At 38.2% G+C, this 17,083-nt stretch overlaps 1 protein-coding gene and 1 pseudogene across 2 annotated transcripts in view; both read left to right on the forward strand.

Annotated features, from left to right (window-relative positions):
- Nucleotides 1-17,083, forward strand: part of LOC149191972 (uncharacterized) — a 380,395-nt gene that overhangs the window by 135,983 nt on the left and 227,329 nt on the right. The window lies entirely within an intron of this gene.
- LOC149191973 (putative tRNA pseudouridine synthase pseudogene) lies at nt 6,120-6,819 on the forward strand (annotated as a pseudogene).

Below are 17,083 nucleotides of genomic sequence, written 5' to 3' on the forward strand. Positions count from 1 at the left end.
GGAGGGTAGTAGCATTCCGGGAGGAAGGTTTCCAGTTCTTGGAAGAGGCAAAGGAAGGAAGGCCGAAATTCTCAGAGGGCCAACGTAAACTTTGTGCAGAGGGTGACGCAGGGAGCTCAACGCAGAGGCTACGGAGGCAGTTTCGGAGGCAAAAAATCGCTGTGGGTTGAGAGAAAATTCTTATGATAATTTTACCAGTATTTTCCTCGAATTAGATTGCCATTTGGGCATCTAAATTATTGTACTTAGAATTGCTGCTGAAGAATAATAATAAAACCCTCATCTGATACACCGGTTTTACCACATTGGGTTTTTCCAGGGACAATTGTCCAAAAATAATAGTGCCAAAATTCTTGTGTGTGAGCTAGAATTTCTCAGTTTTTAGTATTTTATTTTCTGCAGTATTTTTATGGTAAAAATTGCAGTTGTGATTTTATTCGTTGTTTGTTGTAGCAAATAAACTGCATAATCAAATTTTCTGTTAGAAGAATAATTTGCAGTTGCTAAAATAGATACAAATTTCGCATGGTATTAGAGCAAAGTTGATCAACTAGAGAGCTAAGAAAAATGAGGAAAAGGAATTTCATTGCTCAGCAAGGGTGGTAGGTCGAAATTCCCAAAGGCAACGTAGTATTTTGCCAAGGGGCCTAGTTGCTTGAGAAAAGACCAATTTTTCTAAGAGGGGTAGAAAAATTCGATCCTTCCAGATCGAGTGATTCCAGAGGCAGAGGGAGCAACTTAGTACCTTCGTTGGATAGATCTCTAGCTAGGCGTAGAGGGCCTTGTAGTAGTTTGCTAGAACAGAGCCAGTGTTGGGGTGGAAAAGAGGAATAGCACACTATAAATTCTTCGGCATAACCATGGATAGAAGTAACATTCATGAGACTTCATATTTATCTTCTAGATTGGAGGACGAATTTGCTTGCTTAGCAGGATCAACTTCACAGGGAGTCTGGTATATAGAAAATGGAGAATCAACTCACACGATTTCTCTAGCTACAAAGAGGAGCAGATGGACTTCCAAATTACTATGGGAAACAAAACGAAATGTACTCCAGTAGGGAGAGGTACCATAGATTTTTAGAGGGAGTCAGGAGCAAGCACCAACGCTACAGATGTATTGCATGTGCCAGGATTGGGTATGAACCTGATTTCAGTATCCCAATTATAGGATAAGGGGTATGATATTCACTTCGAAGGGAAGAAAGTGTATGTCAAACACCCAAGCTGGAAAAGGTAAGATAGATTGGAGTTCAAAGTAACAGATTGTACCGGTTACAGATTGGTTCTCCAATGGCACTAATAGGCAGTGACAATAGTAGTGGGAAGGAGTTGAATGAGTTATGCTATAGGAGAATGGGACATCTACACCATGGAGCACTCAGGATGCTCAGAGAAACTGTAACAGTGGTTCTAGAACTTGGCACGAAACACGATGATGTGTGCAAAGGATGCGTACTTGGGAAGTATGCTAAGGCAACATTTCCAAGAAGTGATAGAAAACTTGATGTCATGTTAGGATTCATACATTCAGATATTTGCGGCCCAATGTCCACTAGAGCTTTTAGGCGGTGCCGAATATTTCTTCATCTTTATTGATGACCATTCGAGGAAAACTTGGATCTAGTTCTTGAAGACCAAAGAAGAGGTCTTCGATCATTTCAGAGAGTTTAAGGCTCTCGTGGAGAATGCGACAGGAAAGAAGATCAAGGTGCTTCGCTCAGATAATGGTGGAGAATATATTGATAAAGACCTCACAAATTTATGTGCAAAGGAAGACATCAAGAGAGAATGGATAACCCCATATAATCCATAACAGAATGGTGTAGCGGAGCAGAAAAACAGAACCATTCTTGGAGCTGCAAAGGCTATGTTATATGACCAGGATCTACCCAAATTTCTATGGGTAGAAGCATGTAACACGAAAGTATATATTTAGAATAGGATTCCTCATAGAGCATTGGGGAACAAAACGCCAGAAGGAGTCTTCACAGGAATGAAGCCAGAAGTTAGCCACTTTAGAATTTTTGGCAGCGCTTCTTGTTGCCATGTGGCAGATGATAAACGTACCAAACTGGATCAGACTCCAGAGAAGGGGTTCTTAGTTGGGTACAATGAAATCTCAAAGGCATACAAAATCTACATTTCTAGCAATAGGAAGATTGTAGTAAGGCGAGACGTGAAGTTCATGGAGGACCGACCTTTCAGGAGATCTTGTGAGATGCCTGCAGGTGATTAGAATCAGTTAGCAAAAGCTCCTTTGGTCCAGTAGCAGGGGCAGTCACAGGGGAAACCAGTGGGACATGTAGGAGGACAGTCACAAGGATCTAGTACTGTGACCAATACCAACATTTCCTTAGGTGCAGGAAATCCGGGGAGTTCTCAGCAGATGGAGCAACAGAGGCAGAATGGGGAGGAGCTGGTTGAACCTCCCATGACTAGTGATCGAGTCAGCGGAGAGATTCGTAAGACATTGAGAGATGCAAAGGAGTTTATTGGAACTCCTAGGACGAACAAAAGACAATGCAGACAACCTGACAGGTTCCAAGTATTGGTGGCTGAGGTTGCAGAACCTTTTGGCTTTCAGGAGGCTGCACAACATCAAGTGTGGGTAGATGCCATGGCAGAAGAGTATAGCTCTATCATGACGAATGATGTTTGGGAGGTAGTGCTAAGGCCGGAAGACAGATCAATTGTAGGTTCTAGATGGATCTGTAAGATCAAATATGTGACAAACGACAGTGTGGAAAAGTACAAAACTAGGTTCGTGGCAAAGGGGTATGCACAAAAATAAGGGATAGATTATGAGGAGACCTTCGCCCCACTTGCCAGGTACGCTTCTATCCGGTTAGTTATATCCCTGACAATCTAGATACGATGGCAGATTCACCAGATGGATGTCAAGACAACCTTCTTGAACGAGGTGATAGAGGAAGAAGTGTACATACAACAACCATAGGGCTTTGAGACTCATGAGAGGCACACTCATGTGTGCAGATTGAAGAAAGCTCTATATAGACTCAAGCAGGCTCCCAGGGCGTGGTATGGTAGGATCAAGGTTACTTGGGAGCGGGAGAAAAAGCGGGTGCGAGAGCGACTTTTTCAGAAGCTCCTAGTTTGGGAGTGATTCGGGAAGCGAATTTTTATATAATATATATATTTTTATATTTTGATGCATATATGTCAACAAAAGCATGTAGAATGATGAATTAGATATAAAAAGCATCAAAACATAGATTGAACCATATAACATCAATCATGTAGAAGTTATATAACATTTATCATCATTGATCACCAAAGTCGTATTTGTAAGTTAAGTGTAACCATTACAACAAAGAATATCTAACATGAAATGAAATGACTTTCAACTTCCACGAAGCATCATATTCATAATTCATTACCAATGAGTTATAATTGCCAATTTCAAACTTCAAACTTAAATTTTCATATATTGTTTACAAAAAATATCATAATAAATATGAAAGAGTCAATAGTTATTAAGACTAGTAGAAACTAGAAAAGGCAAGTAAATCTATTATCTATTGCTAATTCTTGGGCCTCTTGCCACGAGAAATGTCTAATTTCTGAGCAGGTTGTGGTATTGGTGGTCTTCTAGGAGTCTCCTCCCGCATAGTCGCACGACCAGAACCAAAAGGCACATGCCCTCCATGTGAGGATGTAGATGGAGGCGGCGACAACAAAGGAACAATAGTTGGAAATCAAGCACTGGCACTGCTACTGGATAGGGGTGGCATGGTTGTTGTTGCTTCATCATCATCTCCCAAAAATTCTACTTCCAATTCTTCAAGATGTATAGTGTCATCCTCCAAATTATCGTCCTCTGGGTGGTTGTCCCAAATTTTATATGTTGGATCCTCATAAGCTTGATCACAATAATGTCTCAACAACCTCAAGTTGTAGTGCACATAAACAAAGCTTTCTGCTTAGTTTACTTTAAGTCTGTTTCTTCTCACATTATGTATGAAGTTGTAGGTGCTCCAACACCTCTCTGCAGAAGAGGTATTTACAACCTGTGAGAACTTTTTTTTCCAATTTTGGCAAAAGTCCCATGCCGCCATATGCTTCCCACCATGTGAGAGCATCGGATCTGTGTCTATCTTCCATTGCATGCAAAGAACCAAACAAACTAGTGCAACTGAAGTATCTCCCTAATTGAAGATGCATATTAGCACACTCCTCCCTATCAGGGACTAGCTTGTTTAATGCTTTTATATATCCCTCTTGTACCTCTGGATCTGTATGGGGTTTGGCCCTAACCCCACCCCCAGGTGCAGGTTGGCCTAACCAAGATGGAGAGTAGTATTTTGGCATAAGGATATATGCCAAGGCATGTAGTGGAACATTAAGTTTATTCCACTGTGTACACACACAATTGTGAATCATTGTATACAAGTTGGGATCATCTTCCTGAACAATATCTTTTATTTGCCCCAACATGGTATCCATCTGGTCATACACCTCCCCAATCACTGGTTTATCTGTATCTGCAAAACGAATCATGCTATAAATGGGCTTGGTGAATTGCAATACTTGCCTCACACGTGCCCAAAACAGACCATCAAGGGCGATCTCCTCCACCTCTTCAAAACCTTGCTTGTTAGCTGCATTTGTAGCCTTGTCCTTTAATACCTGCCAGTGTGCACTTGATACCATGCTAGCCAATGACTCTCTTACGTTCAAAAGGTGCCTGAAGGTGAGGTAATAGCTAGCAAATCTAGTCTTCGCAATCTTCAACAACTCCAATATTGGGTGACTGCGGAACAACCCATGGGTATTGCTATGATTTGTAATTAATTTTATCATTTGTTTGCCTCTCTTGTACAAATCACCAATCCATTTGTATTGTTGGGTTTTGTTCTTAATAATATCATGCATCAAAAGGTTCATTTTGTGAACCAAACACCCAAACCAAAATATGTTAGGGTATTTATCCTCAATAATTGCTCCTGTTGCCTTATAATTAGCAACATTACAGTGATGACTTGGATGACATTGTATGGCCCAATACGTTCAATTGTTTCAAGTAATGGTTCTGCAATGTTGATGCTGGTCTTGAACTTCACTGAGTAATCATATGCTGAAAGGAAGATGACACCACTAATAGACACAACAAGAACACTTATTAATGACTTGCCTTTTACATTTGTCCATCCATCAGATACAATGGACACCCCATGCTCAGTCCAAGAATTTGTCATTCTACTCAAAGAATGTGATATTTTTGCTTTTTCATGATCAAGTCCAACAATTCTAGCCTTGTCATACCGAGGGCTCTTGTATCCTTTGGGGGCATCATTTATGGCAAAAACCATTTCATGCCAATAAGGTGAACAACGAACAATGAATGCTTCTGCAATAGAGCCAAAAGTTCTATTGGATTGTTATGAACATAAATTATGTAAAAATAGATAATAACACTAAATCAAAACAATGATTAATTAGTGATTAGTTTAGTGAAAAGGTGTGTCCCCAAAGGACACGACCGTTCATAAAGGGACACCTGCCTAGGTATATAAAGAAGAACTTCATTGTAACATTGAACTATCACTTGTACATTTTATATATAATAAATTATTATTTCAAATACCTTTTGTGTATTTTTACGTTAAAGCCAACAAGCTATAGGTTTTGTTGCTTCATTGGTATCAGAGCCATGGCGCACAATATAATCATGCGAGTCTTTGAACGTAGTTCACCACACAATATGCCATTATGTTTACGTCCTGAATGCGTTGAGCAATTTAGTAAAATTCAAGAAGCATTTTAGCGATTAAAAAAATCATGTGAAAAAGTTACAGCGTGTCTAAAGAAAAGTTATGCAGAGGAAGACAATAGTGATGGTGAAGAAACGAAACAAGGTGAAGCAGGAGAATATGATTTTGATCAAAATGATGAGGTGGATGTGGACTATCTTGAGGAACAAGAAGATGAAAAATATCATAACAACGAGGAAGATGTTGAAGAAGACATTGATGATGGTGAAAAGGAAAATATGGAAGAAGAAAAAGAAGAAGATATTTTTGAAAGTAATTATGAAGATGACATATTCGGGAAAAAAATGGATTATGGGAAAGAGAAGGAAGAAAACCATGAACAAAATGAGGGAGAATCACTACATTCTGAGAAAATCAGAGAAGACAGTCCAATGTACAAAACACAAGGGTTTAATTGGGATGATAATGAAAATTGGAGATGAGTCAAATTTAGATAGCACAAGTAGTTACAGTGGAAGTGTTGTGAAGAGGGACTTGCCAAAACTTCGGTTTTCGCTGTTACCTTCCAAGATCTCTCATTATCAAAGAAATAGCAGACCTCTCACCTTTCTCAAAATCTCTCCTATCATATTGTCCTTGCCTCAGACTATCTGTGTTAGCAACTCTAGCACTAGCATTAAAGCAAAACCAGATTCAGCCGAAGCAAAGTCGGATAATTCTCCAAATAATTAGACCAGGTGGAAACCCATTACAAAGAAGGTGGCAATGCGTGTTGGTTATGTTGGGACTAATTACAAAGGTCTGAAAATTCAACGAGACTGTTTCTACAATGACAATTGAGGATGAATTGGAAAATGCTATTCTCAAGGCGGGAGGAATGCTTGAGAGTAACTATGGAAATCTACATAAAATCAGATGGAAGAGGAGCAGTCGAACTGACAAAGGGGTACATTCTCTGGCTACAGTAATAACAATGAAAATGGAGATTCCTGATGGTGCATGGGAGGAAGATCCAGATGGTATGGCACTTGCAGATGTTATCAACGGGCATCTTCCATACAACATAAGGACTTTCAATAAGTGAGTCGATGCAAGAAATGAATGTAATAGTCGAAAATATGTGTATCTTCTTCCAACTGAAGTTATAGGCATTAGAAATGCCAGCAGTCCTAAAGAAATACAGAGCCATGTCAAAGAATTCAGAGAAACGCTGTAGTTATTTGAGGGGAGGTATCCTTTTCACAATTACACTATCCGTGCACAGTACAGAAAGTGTTCACCCAAGAATCTTATTAAAATATCCAGAGTAAATTCTTTGGTTGAGAAAAGATCTAGACGAAAATCAAAGGAAGTTCAAATAAAGGGTGGAAATGATGCAAGCAAGAGAATATTATACAAGTTAGAAAAAAAGAAAATAGACTTCTGCATAGGAATTGGAGAAGGAGAATACAGTTCAATGACAAACACTAAAAGTGTAACCATGGAAAATGACAGCAAGAAAGATTCAAATTATATTGTCATGAATTGTTATTGTCTCTTTGTTGGTCTGGTTGGGTTAAAAAATATGGAAATTGAATCAACGACTCTTGTATTTGCCCTAGGGTGGAACGAATTGCTGCAGGATCTTCATATGGATATATTCTATTGGCTTCCTGTGCAATTTGTGTATAGGTATCAAATTGTGTGCAAGCAATGGAACAACTTGCTTTCCTCAAACTATTTCATAACTTGGTTTTGTGAGGCGTCTATCACGAAGTAGCCATATCTGGCAGTACTCGCTTTAAATCCAGAAAAGCCTTGTATGTTTTTCTGCTTCTGCAGGCGTATTCGTATAAATCAACTTGGGCATGTTGTTCAGCCTGGGCTTGTAGTTGCCGATGCTACGTTCACTAACGGCAAGGATATCTGAGTTTACCCTCTTTACCTTGACCCTATTCACGATTTTCGATTTGTTTGTTTTGACCTCGCAGACTTGGAGTCTATGACGTGTGAGGAAATCAAGCTTGCGCCAGAAGATGTAGCGGTTAGTATGCGGTTGGCAAACACAGATACAATGGGAACACGATCGCTGCGAAACAGCGTGACCTTCGTCAAAGAGCGTGACTTCCGGTCAAACAACGTGACAATCAACGATGTGACTTCCCTTGGATTATACATAAAAACTATATATATATATATATATATATATATATATATAGTTTCATAATAGTTCAATTATATAATTAAAATTAACTTAATTGAAAAAAAATATTATGATTATATATATACACACACACACACATATATATATATTAATTTTTTTTTATTATTATTAAAAATAAAAATGGAACAACCCTAATCCCAAGGTGGTACTATCAATGATTACACATGCCAAATTGACGTGGTCAAATGAAGAAATTATTAGCGGAAGTGAAGAGAAGACATTTGTAGCAGATAAGAAATCAAGTCTTTTCATCAAAAAGCTTTGAGGACAAAGCTTTTTGAAGGGGAAGGCAATGTTATGAACATAAATTATGTAAAAATAGATAATAACACTACATCAAAACAATGATTAATTAGTGATTAGTTTAGTGAAGATGTGTGTCCCCAAAGGACACGACCGTTCATAAAGGGACACCTGCCTAGGTATATAAAGCAGGCCCTAATTGTAACATTGAACTATCACTTGTACAATTTTTATATAATAAATTATTATTTCAAATACCTTTTGTGTATTTTTACATTAAAGGCAACAAGCTTCAGGTTTTGTTGCTTCATGGATACTATTGTGGCTGATCCACTGATCCCCTTTCTGTTTTTCAACACTCCACTGCCAATTTGATGTCCCTATGCCTTAGTTCTGCCTCCGTCATGTTTGATGATACCACTTTTGGTGGATATGTGTGCATGCCTCCCAAAATCACTTTCTTGCCCTCTGGTCCCATGAACTCCATCTCCATCTCCCTATAATTAGTGGTGTAGAACCCCATGGATTAGAGCCATTGAACTTCCAATACCACATTGGTGTTAAGAACATTTACGACAAAGAAATCATTTGTGGCTGTCTAGTTTCCCATTGTTAGGCTTGTTGTTGCCTAAAGTGTACACCTAAGGCACAATGCTCAAAGTAGGGGCTGCCACTCTGATCCCTACTCACTCCATTTAAGCTCTCTCCTAGACAAGCTAAGGGGGGTAGTCCCTAAAGATGGGTGGAAGAGGAAACTTGTTGGAACAACAAGTCCTAGGAGACTAAGGAGATCTAAAGGGCAAGGCAATTATTATTATTGACTTGATTGTTAATTAGAGCAAGTGTAAATGTTTATGAGCGATGAGATATATAAATGAATTCAGTTAAGATCAATATGCCAAATATAGTTTGTGAATGATAGACCAGTGCCTTATCAATGCTCAATTAAGATGCTTGCAAGTAAATGGATGCTCAAGTCCCAATAACAACAATGCTACAAAAGAGATGTTAGTACAAGAAAAATGACACAATATTCAAAGTATGCGCAGATAATTACAACTTGCAGTGACATATAACTTGTACTTCAAAATAGATGCTCAAGTAAAGTATGACAACATAGATAAACAATGAGCAGGGAAATAAAAGACAACCTCAAGAATGCCAATGTAATATTGCAAGGAAAATGTAATGCCCACAATGATCAATATGCCGCAAGAAATAGAAAGTTAGAAAGTTGAGATGCAAAACAAAACTGGGTGAAGTATAAAATCTTGGTTGATTTTAGTTAATGCCTAATCTAGATGAATCCTTCTCCTCAATTGTTTAGAAACTAGTCTTACACAAGGTTATAGAAAGAAGTCTAGGGAAAGGAGGCTAAGGCCTCATTAACCCTGGAGTTCTAGTGACCCAAGTGCCTCTGTTCTTACAAGGGATTGCCCACAAGAGAACTATGACGTCACTTGTTTTGACCATTGAGTAAGGGTCTAGCTTCTCAAATTAGATGAAGAAGGTGGCCTTAAAACTTTCTATAAAACCAAGCTTATGTGTGGAGGTAAATTTTAAGATGCAAGTTAAGATCCTAAATGCAATGGCTTTAAAGATATATCAATGATATTCAATGCTGCTTCAAAGGAATCAAGATGCCAATTTGCTTCCAAGAAGTAAGTGCCAAGATATGAGATAAATGCTTAGAGCACAAGATTAGCTTATACAAGGATTAATGAAACATATAAATATTACTCAAAGAAACAAAATGTTAGAGAAATATCCCAATTGCTCTTAATGTGAAATGAATTATTGATTAAATTTGTAATGTTACTTTACTTAAAATGTATCCTTTATCCTTTAAGAATGTTTTAAGAGCAAGTATGGTTATATCGCACAAGTAGCTTTTCAAATGATGAGAGATAACTTCAGTATATAAGTAACTAAGATTTCTTAGCCAAGCAAATGCTATTCTATTGATTTGGGGTAGCATCGGATGTGCTCTAGCCATGAAAATTGATGGAGAGGCTAAAGCACATGAGATCTTCAAGACCCAGAAATGGTTTGGGGAAATTCCACCCGGTTAGAGAGATATTAAAATAATTAATATTTTTAATGGAGTTCCTAAGTCTAAACTTAGGAAAATTAAAATATTAATGGGTATTAATATAAAATTGGGTGAGAATGTTCTAAATGACATGGATCAAGCCAAATCTAATCTTAGCCGTTGATTAGAGACTTAATCTCGGCCGTTGAAGACTCAACAAGAAAAGTATAAGAGGAGGCTTGAGGGTTAGTTGGAGATGCACCAAGATTGATCAGTCAGTTCGATTTTCTGGAGCGAGGTTTGTTGAGAAAATTTGAACAAGTGATCTGAGTTGCAGCGAGGGGCAATGAGTACATAGCAGAGAGGCAGAGATAGTGTCGGAAGGCCAACGTAGTGATTGAGGAGGCTATGCAGAAGGCCAAAGAGACTACGCAGAGGCTAGCAGGGCCTGCGTGGGTGACACAGAAGGCTAGAGAGCTGACACAGAGAGACAGAGGGCTGACGCGGGGGGTTCCAGAGCTACGCAGAGGCCAGCAGGGCTGACGTATAGCCTTGGAGAAGCGCTGGAAGGATTTTCGTGGGGTAGAGTTGCTGAATATCTGCTTCCGAAGAGAGGTAGTATTGCCGGATAGAAATCTTTGTTGGGTGAACCAGTTTGGCACCCTAGTTGTACTCAAAAAAGCTGCTTAATAATAAAACCCTCATAACTGCTGCACCGGTTTTCCCAAGTTGGGTTTGTTGAGGGACGATTGTCCAAAAATAACGGTGTCCCTTGTGTGTTTGTCTATTATTTCAGTGGATGATCTGTATATGAGTTGAGACTGCATTTGTGTTTATTTTCAGTATTTATATCGTTAAATAACTTGTTAAGTAATAAACAAGTAGGTGAAATAAACCAGATAATGCAGGAAGAATTTCTGACGTGTTAAACTTAGAAATTTCAACATATTCAATGTAAACCAAAGCTATTAGTGATGAAAATCAGATGAAGCGCTTAAGCAATTCAAATTGGAGATAATGAAACTAAATCTAAATGGTTAGTGAACTCTAATTTACACAAGAAAATAAAAAGGTTAATGCAAAGCAAGAGAGGCTTCAAGAGAGGAGATAAGAATACCAAGGGTGGGACCCCAAACTCCCTCTAAAAAAACTTTTTTATTATTATTAAAGTTAGAAAAATAAACCCCTTAGACAATTGTGAGGGTTTCAAATTCTTCAAAGGAGATTACAAAATGAAATTCCAAAGCCCCCTCCTCTATTTAATAATGAGGGAAGAATTTTAATGACTTTATAAAATTTAAAATGACAGAAATTTCCCCTCAACAAAATCTTTCCAAATATGACTTCGTATTCCTTAACAAGTGCTTTGTTAGGCTGCCATACATCCAAAAAAAAGAACCTGCAAATGTTTGCGGCCTACAAAGACAAAAATTAAATTTCAAAATGCTTTGCTCTGTGTTTAGGAAAATTTGACATCAAGGAGGAGAAACCCTTCTTTTGCTTTCGACAATGATAAAATGCATTCAAAATTTAATATGACCTCCACAAAAGTTTAATTCTGAACTTTTTCCAAACGAATTGGTTTTGAATTTCTTAGTTTTCCCTTTCAGAGATACGCAATTCCTTCAAGAGGCCTAATGTCCATGGATTTTCGCACAGTGAGGAGAATCCTAAGGGCTTGCGGTTAGGAAATAGAAGCTTCCAAAGATTAAGCCTTCAAAATGTTCCAGATGCAAACGATTTCCAGAATTTAGGTTCGCTCTTCAAGAAATTGAAAACAGGCCTCCCAAGAAATCGATTTCTGCAACAGTTCCTATTTAAGAAAAAATTGAATCAGAGATCACAACCTTTAACCAAATAGATCCCTCTTTGCCAGGTGATGAAACCTGTGCAAATAAATATGTTTTATCTCTGCAAAATCCAAGGGTTTGAATTTGAGATCGATTACAGAAGAGACAAGCCCTAGAGGGCTTATGGCCTCAAAGAGTTAATCAACCAAAGGCTCTCGATCAAGCAAGAAATGAGCCACAAAAGTTCAATTAAAATCAAAATTTGATTGAAGGATAATTCGTTATGGCTCAAGGCTTTCTATGCTAGCAGCTTCTTCAAAATGAATTTCTAATCCGCAAAATTGGAAACCCCAAGTAAAATCTCCTGCAAGAAAATTTGTTAGCTAAAAATCCCTTGAAGAGATTTGATCCTGTCTCTAAAAATATACAAGGGTTAGTGTGAATCAATGTTGCATGAAGCGGGAGCGAAGTGGAAGCGTTTTTGGAAGCGGGGATGCTGAAGCGTCATTTTCCAAAAATCTAGGATGCGAAGCGTCCGCGGAAGCGTCTGCTATATATATATATTTTATTTTTTTGCATTTATACTCAAAACAAACATCCCAAATACCAAATTAATTGTAGAAGACATGAAAACATGCATATTTTTGCATAAATCAAGATAGATATGGCATCCATGATTCCATTGTAGTTACTCGTATGTACAACAATCATCTATATTCTAGCTATTACAAACATACATCAAATTTTTAAGCAGATTATAAAACATAAAACATTTAAGCATATTATAAAACATAAAACATAGAGCATATTATGATTTATCTAGCAAGTGAGCAACTGTCAACATTTGTCATGTCCAAAATTCAAATAATAATGTTTACAAAATATGTCACTTGGTCACCGCCAAGCCAAAAAGGTTCAAAATTCAAATTCACAAGTCTACAAGTCTAATGAGTAATCTATGACAAAAAGTAGTAGATTGTGAATATATCTACTAATCTCTCCTCCTTCCACCACGAATAGAACGTGGCGGTGGGCCTCCACATGGTGGCAATGAAGAAGATGGTGCCTGTGGAAGTCATGGTACTGAAACTGATGAAGAAGAACCCCCTGCTGGTGGTGTTGAACCATGGAACCTAGGAGTAGGAACCAAGGGACCAGATGGGGGTGGGGGTGGCATATCAACACGATCATCATCATCCTGGAATCGCTCAAAAAATTCATGCAAAAAAAAACACTAGTTAACAAAAAAATAAAAAACATGAATTAGAGAAATGCTTTATAAGGGAAAATTGGAAAATTCATACCACAATGGACATACCTGGATAAGAGCATCCTCTAATTGCTCTAATCGCAACACTCCATCCTCCAAATTGGGCTCCTCTGGATTCTTGTCCCAAATCAACAAGTCTTTATTAGACTTTGCATCTTCACAGTAATGGGACAACAATCGCAAGTTGTAATGAACATAAACCATGCTCTCTGCCCGGTCTAAACTCAACCTGTTCCTTTTAACACTGTGGATGAAAGAATAAGAGCTCCAACACCTCTCTGCAGAAGAAGTGTTTACCACCTGTGATAGCACCCGCAATGCCAAACTCTGTAGAAGTGGAGTACCCCCTCCATGCATGTTCCACCACTCAAGAGCAGAAAAAGTCTCTCGATCTTTAATTGCATGCATGCTCCCAAATGGACCAGTGTTGAGCGTATAGTTGCTCACCTGTCTCCGTATCAATGCAGCCTCCTCCTCATCAGGGATTAATTTACTCAATGCAACCATATATTTTTTGTGAACCTCTTGGTCTTGGTGTGGTTTTCTCCTGCTTCCCCCCCATGTGCTGGTGTTGAAAGCCATGATGGATGATAGTATTTAGGTGTCAAAACATATGCTAATGCATGCAGTGGAACATTTAGCATTTTCCATCGGTTTTCCACCTCTACACGAATATAATTGTACAAGGTGGTATCTCTAGGCTCAACAATGTCTTTAATCTGCCCCAACATGCTATCCATTTTCTCATACACCTCCCCTATTACTGGTCGATCTGAATCTGCAAACTTGATCATGTAATAAATTGGTTTGGTGAATTGCAAAACATATTTAACCTGTCCCCAAAAGTAACTGTCAAGGACAGTGTCCTTGACTGCATTAGCACCATCTATGTCAGTGTTAATTTCATCCCATGAATCAGCACACACCAGATTAGTTAAAGCTTGTCTCACCTTCACTAGCTGCCTAAAGGTGAGGTAATAACTAGCAAATCTTGTCTTTGCAATTTTAAGCAACTGCAACTTGGAGTAAGTGCCATAGAAGTAGTTTACCCTTGTATGCCCTGTGATGAATTTAATGAGCTGCTTCCCTTTCCTGTAAACCTCAGCAATCCACCCACATTCTTTGTGTTTCACAATATCATGCATCAAAAGGTTCAATGTGTGAACCAGACACCCAGACCAAAAGATGTGTGGATTAGTACGCTTAATAATTTTTCCTGCTGCCTTACAATTTGCTGCATTATCTGTGATCACTTGAACCACATTATTCGGACCAACATCTTTGATTGATTTCAATAGGGATCTACAATGTTTTGTGCCGATGCAGTGATAGAGGAGGAGTCATGACATGTAATAAATACTGCACCACTAGAAGAAACACCAAGAACATTTATCAAATGTTGGTTTCTAATATTTGTCCACCCATCTGATACAATGGATACCCCAGAATCTACCCACTCATTTGTAAAACGTGTCAAAGCTCTTTGAACCTTACCTTTTTCTCTTCTAATAACACTATTCTAGCTTTCTCATAGTTGGGGGCCTTGTATCCTTTTGGGGCTTCATTGATGGCCTTTACCATTTCATGCCAATAGGGAGAGTGAAGCACATTGAATGGTACACCGCAAGCACAAAATAACGGACTATCTTTCCATCCACATCATCCCTCCCAGCAACATTAAGGAAATCCCCTATTGTTTTTCTACCTCCAGAGCTTGCAGAAGTACCATGAGGAGATGAGCAACTACCAAATTTAGAGGTTGCACTTGATTCAGAATGAGTTTTTTGTTTCTTGTTTTTTTGTTGTGCAACCATCTCTATTTGGATGTGTTTTCGCGCGGATTGACACGACAACGCTCAGACCGGGGGCTGTCACTCTGATCCCCGATCCCTCCGTTTAAGCCTGTCTCCCGCGGCTAAGGGGGGTAGTCCCTGTGAGATGATGAGGCCAACTGTCGACCAGTTGGTTGGGAGACACGAGATACGATTAAGATAAGCACTAAAAAGATTTAATTAATTTAGCAGACCAGTGCCTTAAGAGATTATGGTTAAGATGATTACTTGTTAGATGATATAGAAACGTAAATCGTGAACAACAATCATTTGTCATTAGCTAAATCACATGACCAAAACGATATCCGGCAACTGAAAATTTTGAAGAGATAAATGCCTTAAGCCACCACGAGAATCATAAACCATTAACCAGATATCATATTCGTGTCCAGACTTGAAAATTTAAATCTCAGCATAAAAGATATAACATGATAATTCCCGAGAAGAACTGGATCAGGCAAAAAGGAAAATTTTCCAAAATATTTTTTATGCTTTTCAAAAATTTAAAAGAAAACGAATTTTTTTTTTTTTTTTTTTAAACAAAAATAAAATTTTAAAACTAAAAATATCTATACTAAAACAAAATTTAAAATCTAGATCTAAAGTTATATACATATGACCTAAGTCAATAAAAAGGAGATTTAATAATCTAAAAGTGAAATCGCATTTCTTTTTTTTATTTTCATATATATATATATATATATATATTTATAAAAGAAATGAAATCTAAATAAAACTACAAAACTAAACTAAAATTAAATCAAAATCTAATAAAAACAGACTACGCTTTCATGAGTTTATATCCAAAGAAAAAATCGAAAAATAATAAATCGTGACTACGCATAAACCAAAATGAAAACTATTCAAACGGAGCAGCGTAAAACCTAAGGGAGAAGAATTATGTGACCGCACTAAACCTCGATAGGACAATGGTAATCGTGATAAAAATGACAGCGATGGATACGAACCAGTTTTGGAGCTTGATTGTGATGCCGCGTCTTGATACCCTATGCAGAAACAACAAGCGAATACGCCGTAATGTTTGGGAAAATAGGAAGGGCGAACTGTGCATTTACCGCATTCTCCCTTGGTTTGATGTGGGTATAGACCTGGTCCGATAGACAGCTTGAAAGCGTTATCAACAGCGCTTGAAAAAACCTCCCACAGTCGACGGCGACAATGAGACTTAACGCAGGCGTGGAGGAATTGGACAATGATACGCAGAGCCAGTAATGAAATTCTGCTACCGTACGTGGATAAATGCTGAAGCCACTGGGTGTGATTTTGTTTGCATAACCAACAGAAAATCGGCAGCGATTGCAGGACGTCGTGATCTCTCACGCAGATCCCCTTTAGGAGCTTATTCCTTAGTGAAAAATACAGGAGTATCCCAAAACTGTGATAACCCTCAAAAATTTGGAATAAAAAATTCTTCATTTTGTCACTGGGATTGAGATGTCTGATATCAGATGTCGGAAAATTTTTTATGGACAGTTTTCGTGGCTTTAGTTTGCTGATTAGATGCGTTCTCCTTCATCCAGCTAATGAACTGATGCATGAAATGATGCCCATCACAGTTTTAGCATATTTTTAACAACCTCGGATCAGAAGTGCCTGAGCCTGCAAAACCCTGAACGGCGCAACAATAACCCTGGAAGACAGAAAACAAGTGCTCGACAGATATATGCAAAACTTCAAAGTAAAACCCTTCAAAAATTACTTAAAATCACAAAAATTTATAGCTCTAGAACAGCCGAATTCAACAATAATTGCAGTAATATTTTCGAGATATCAGAAACTTGAATTTTACTGTGAACAGACTTGAAAAAATCTCTCGTGCAAATTTAAAAAAGAAATAAACCGAATGATAGACCCAGGATCAAATCCAACTGGGCTCAACAAAAAATGCTTGCGGGAGTTGGCTGGTTCAGCCGAGAACTTCCCCGAACGCCCACAAATTTCCTTCAGAAAGGGTTTT

Source organism: Pinus tabuliformis, chromosome 2_2, assembly GCF_031772625.1.
Source record: "Pinus tabuliformis cultivar Carrire ecotype Pingquan chromosome 2_2, CPIR1, whole genome shotgun sequence".
Taxonomy (NCBI): Eukaryota; Viridiplantae; Streptophyta; class Pinopsida; order Pinales; family Pinaceae; genus Pinus; species Pinus tabuliformis.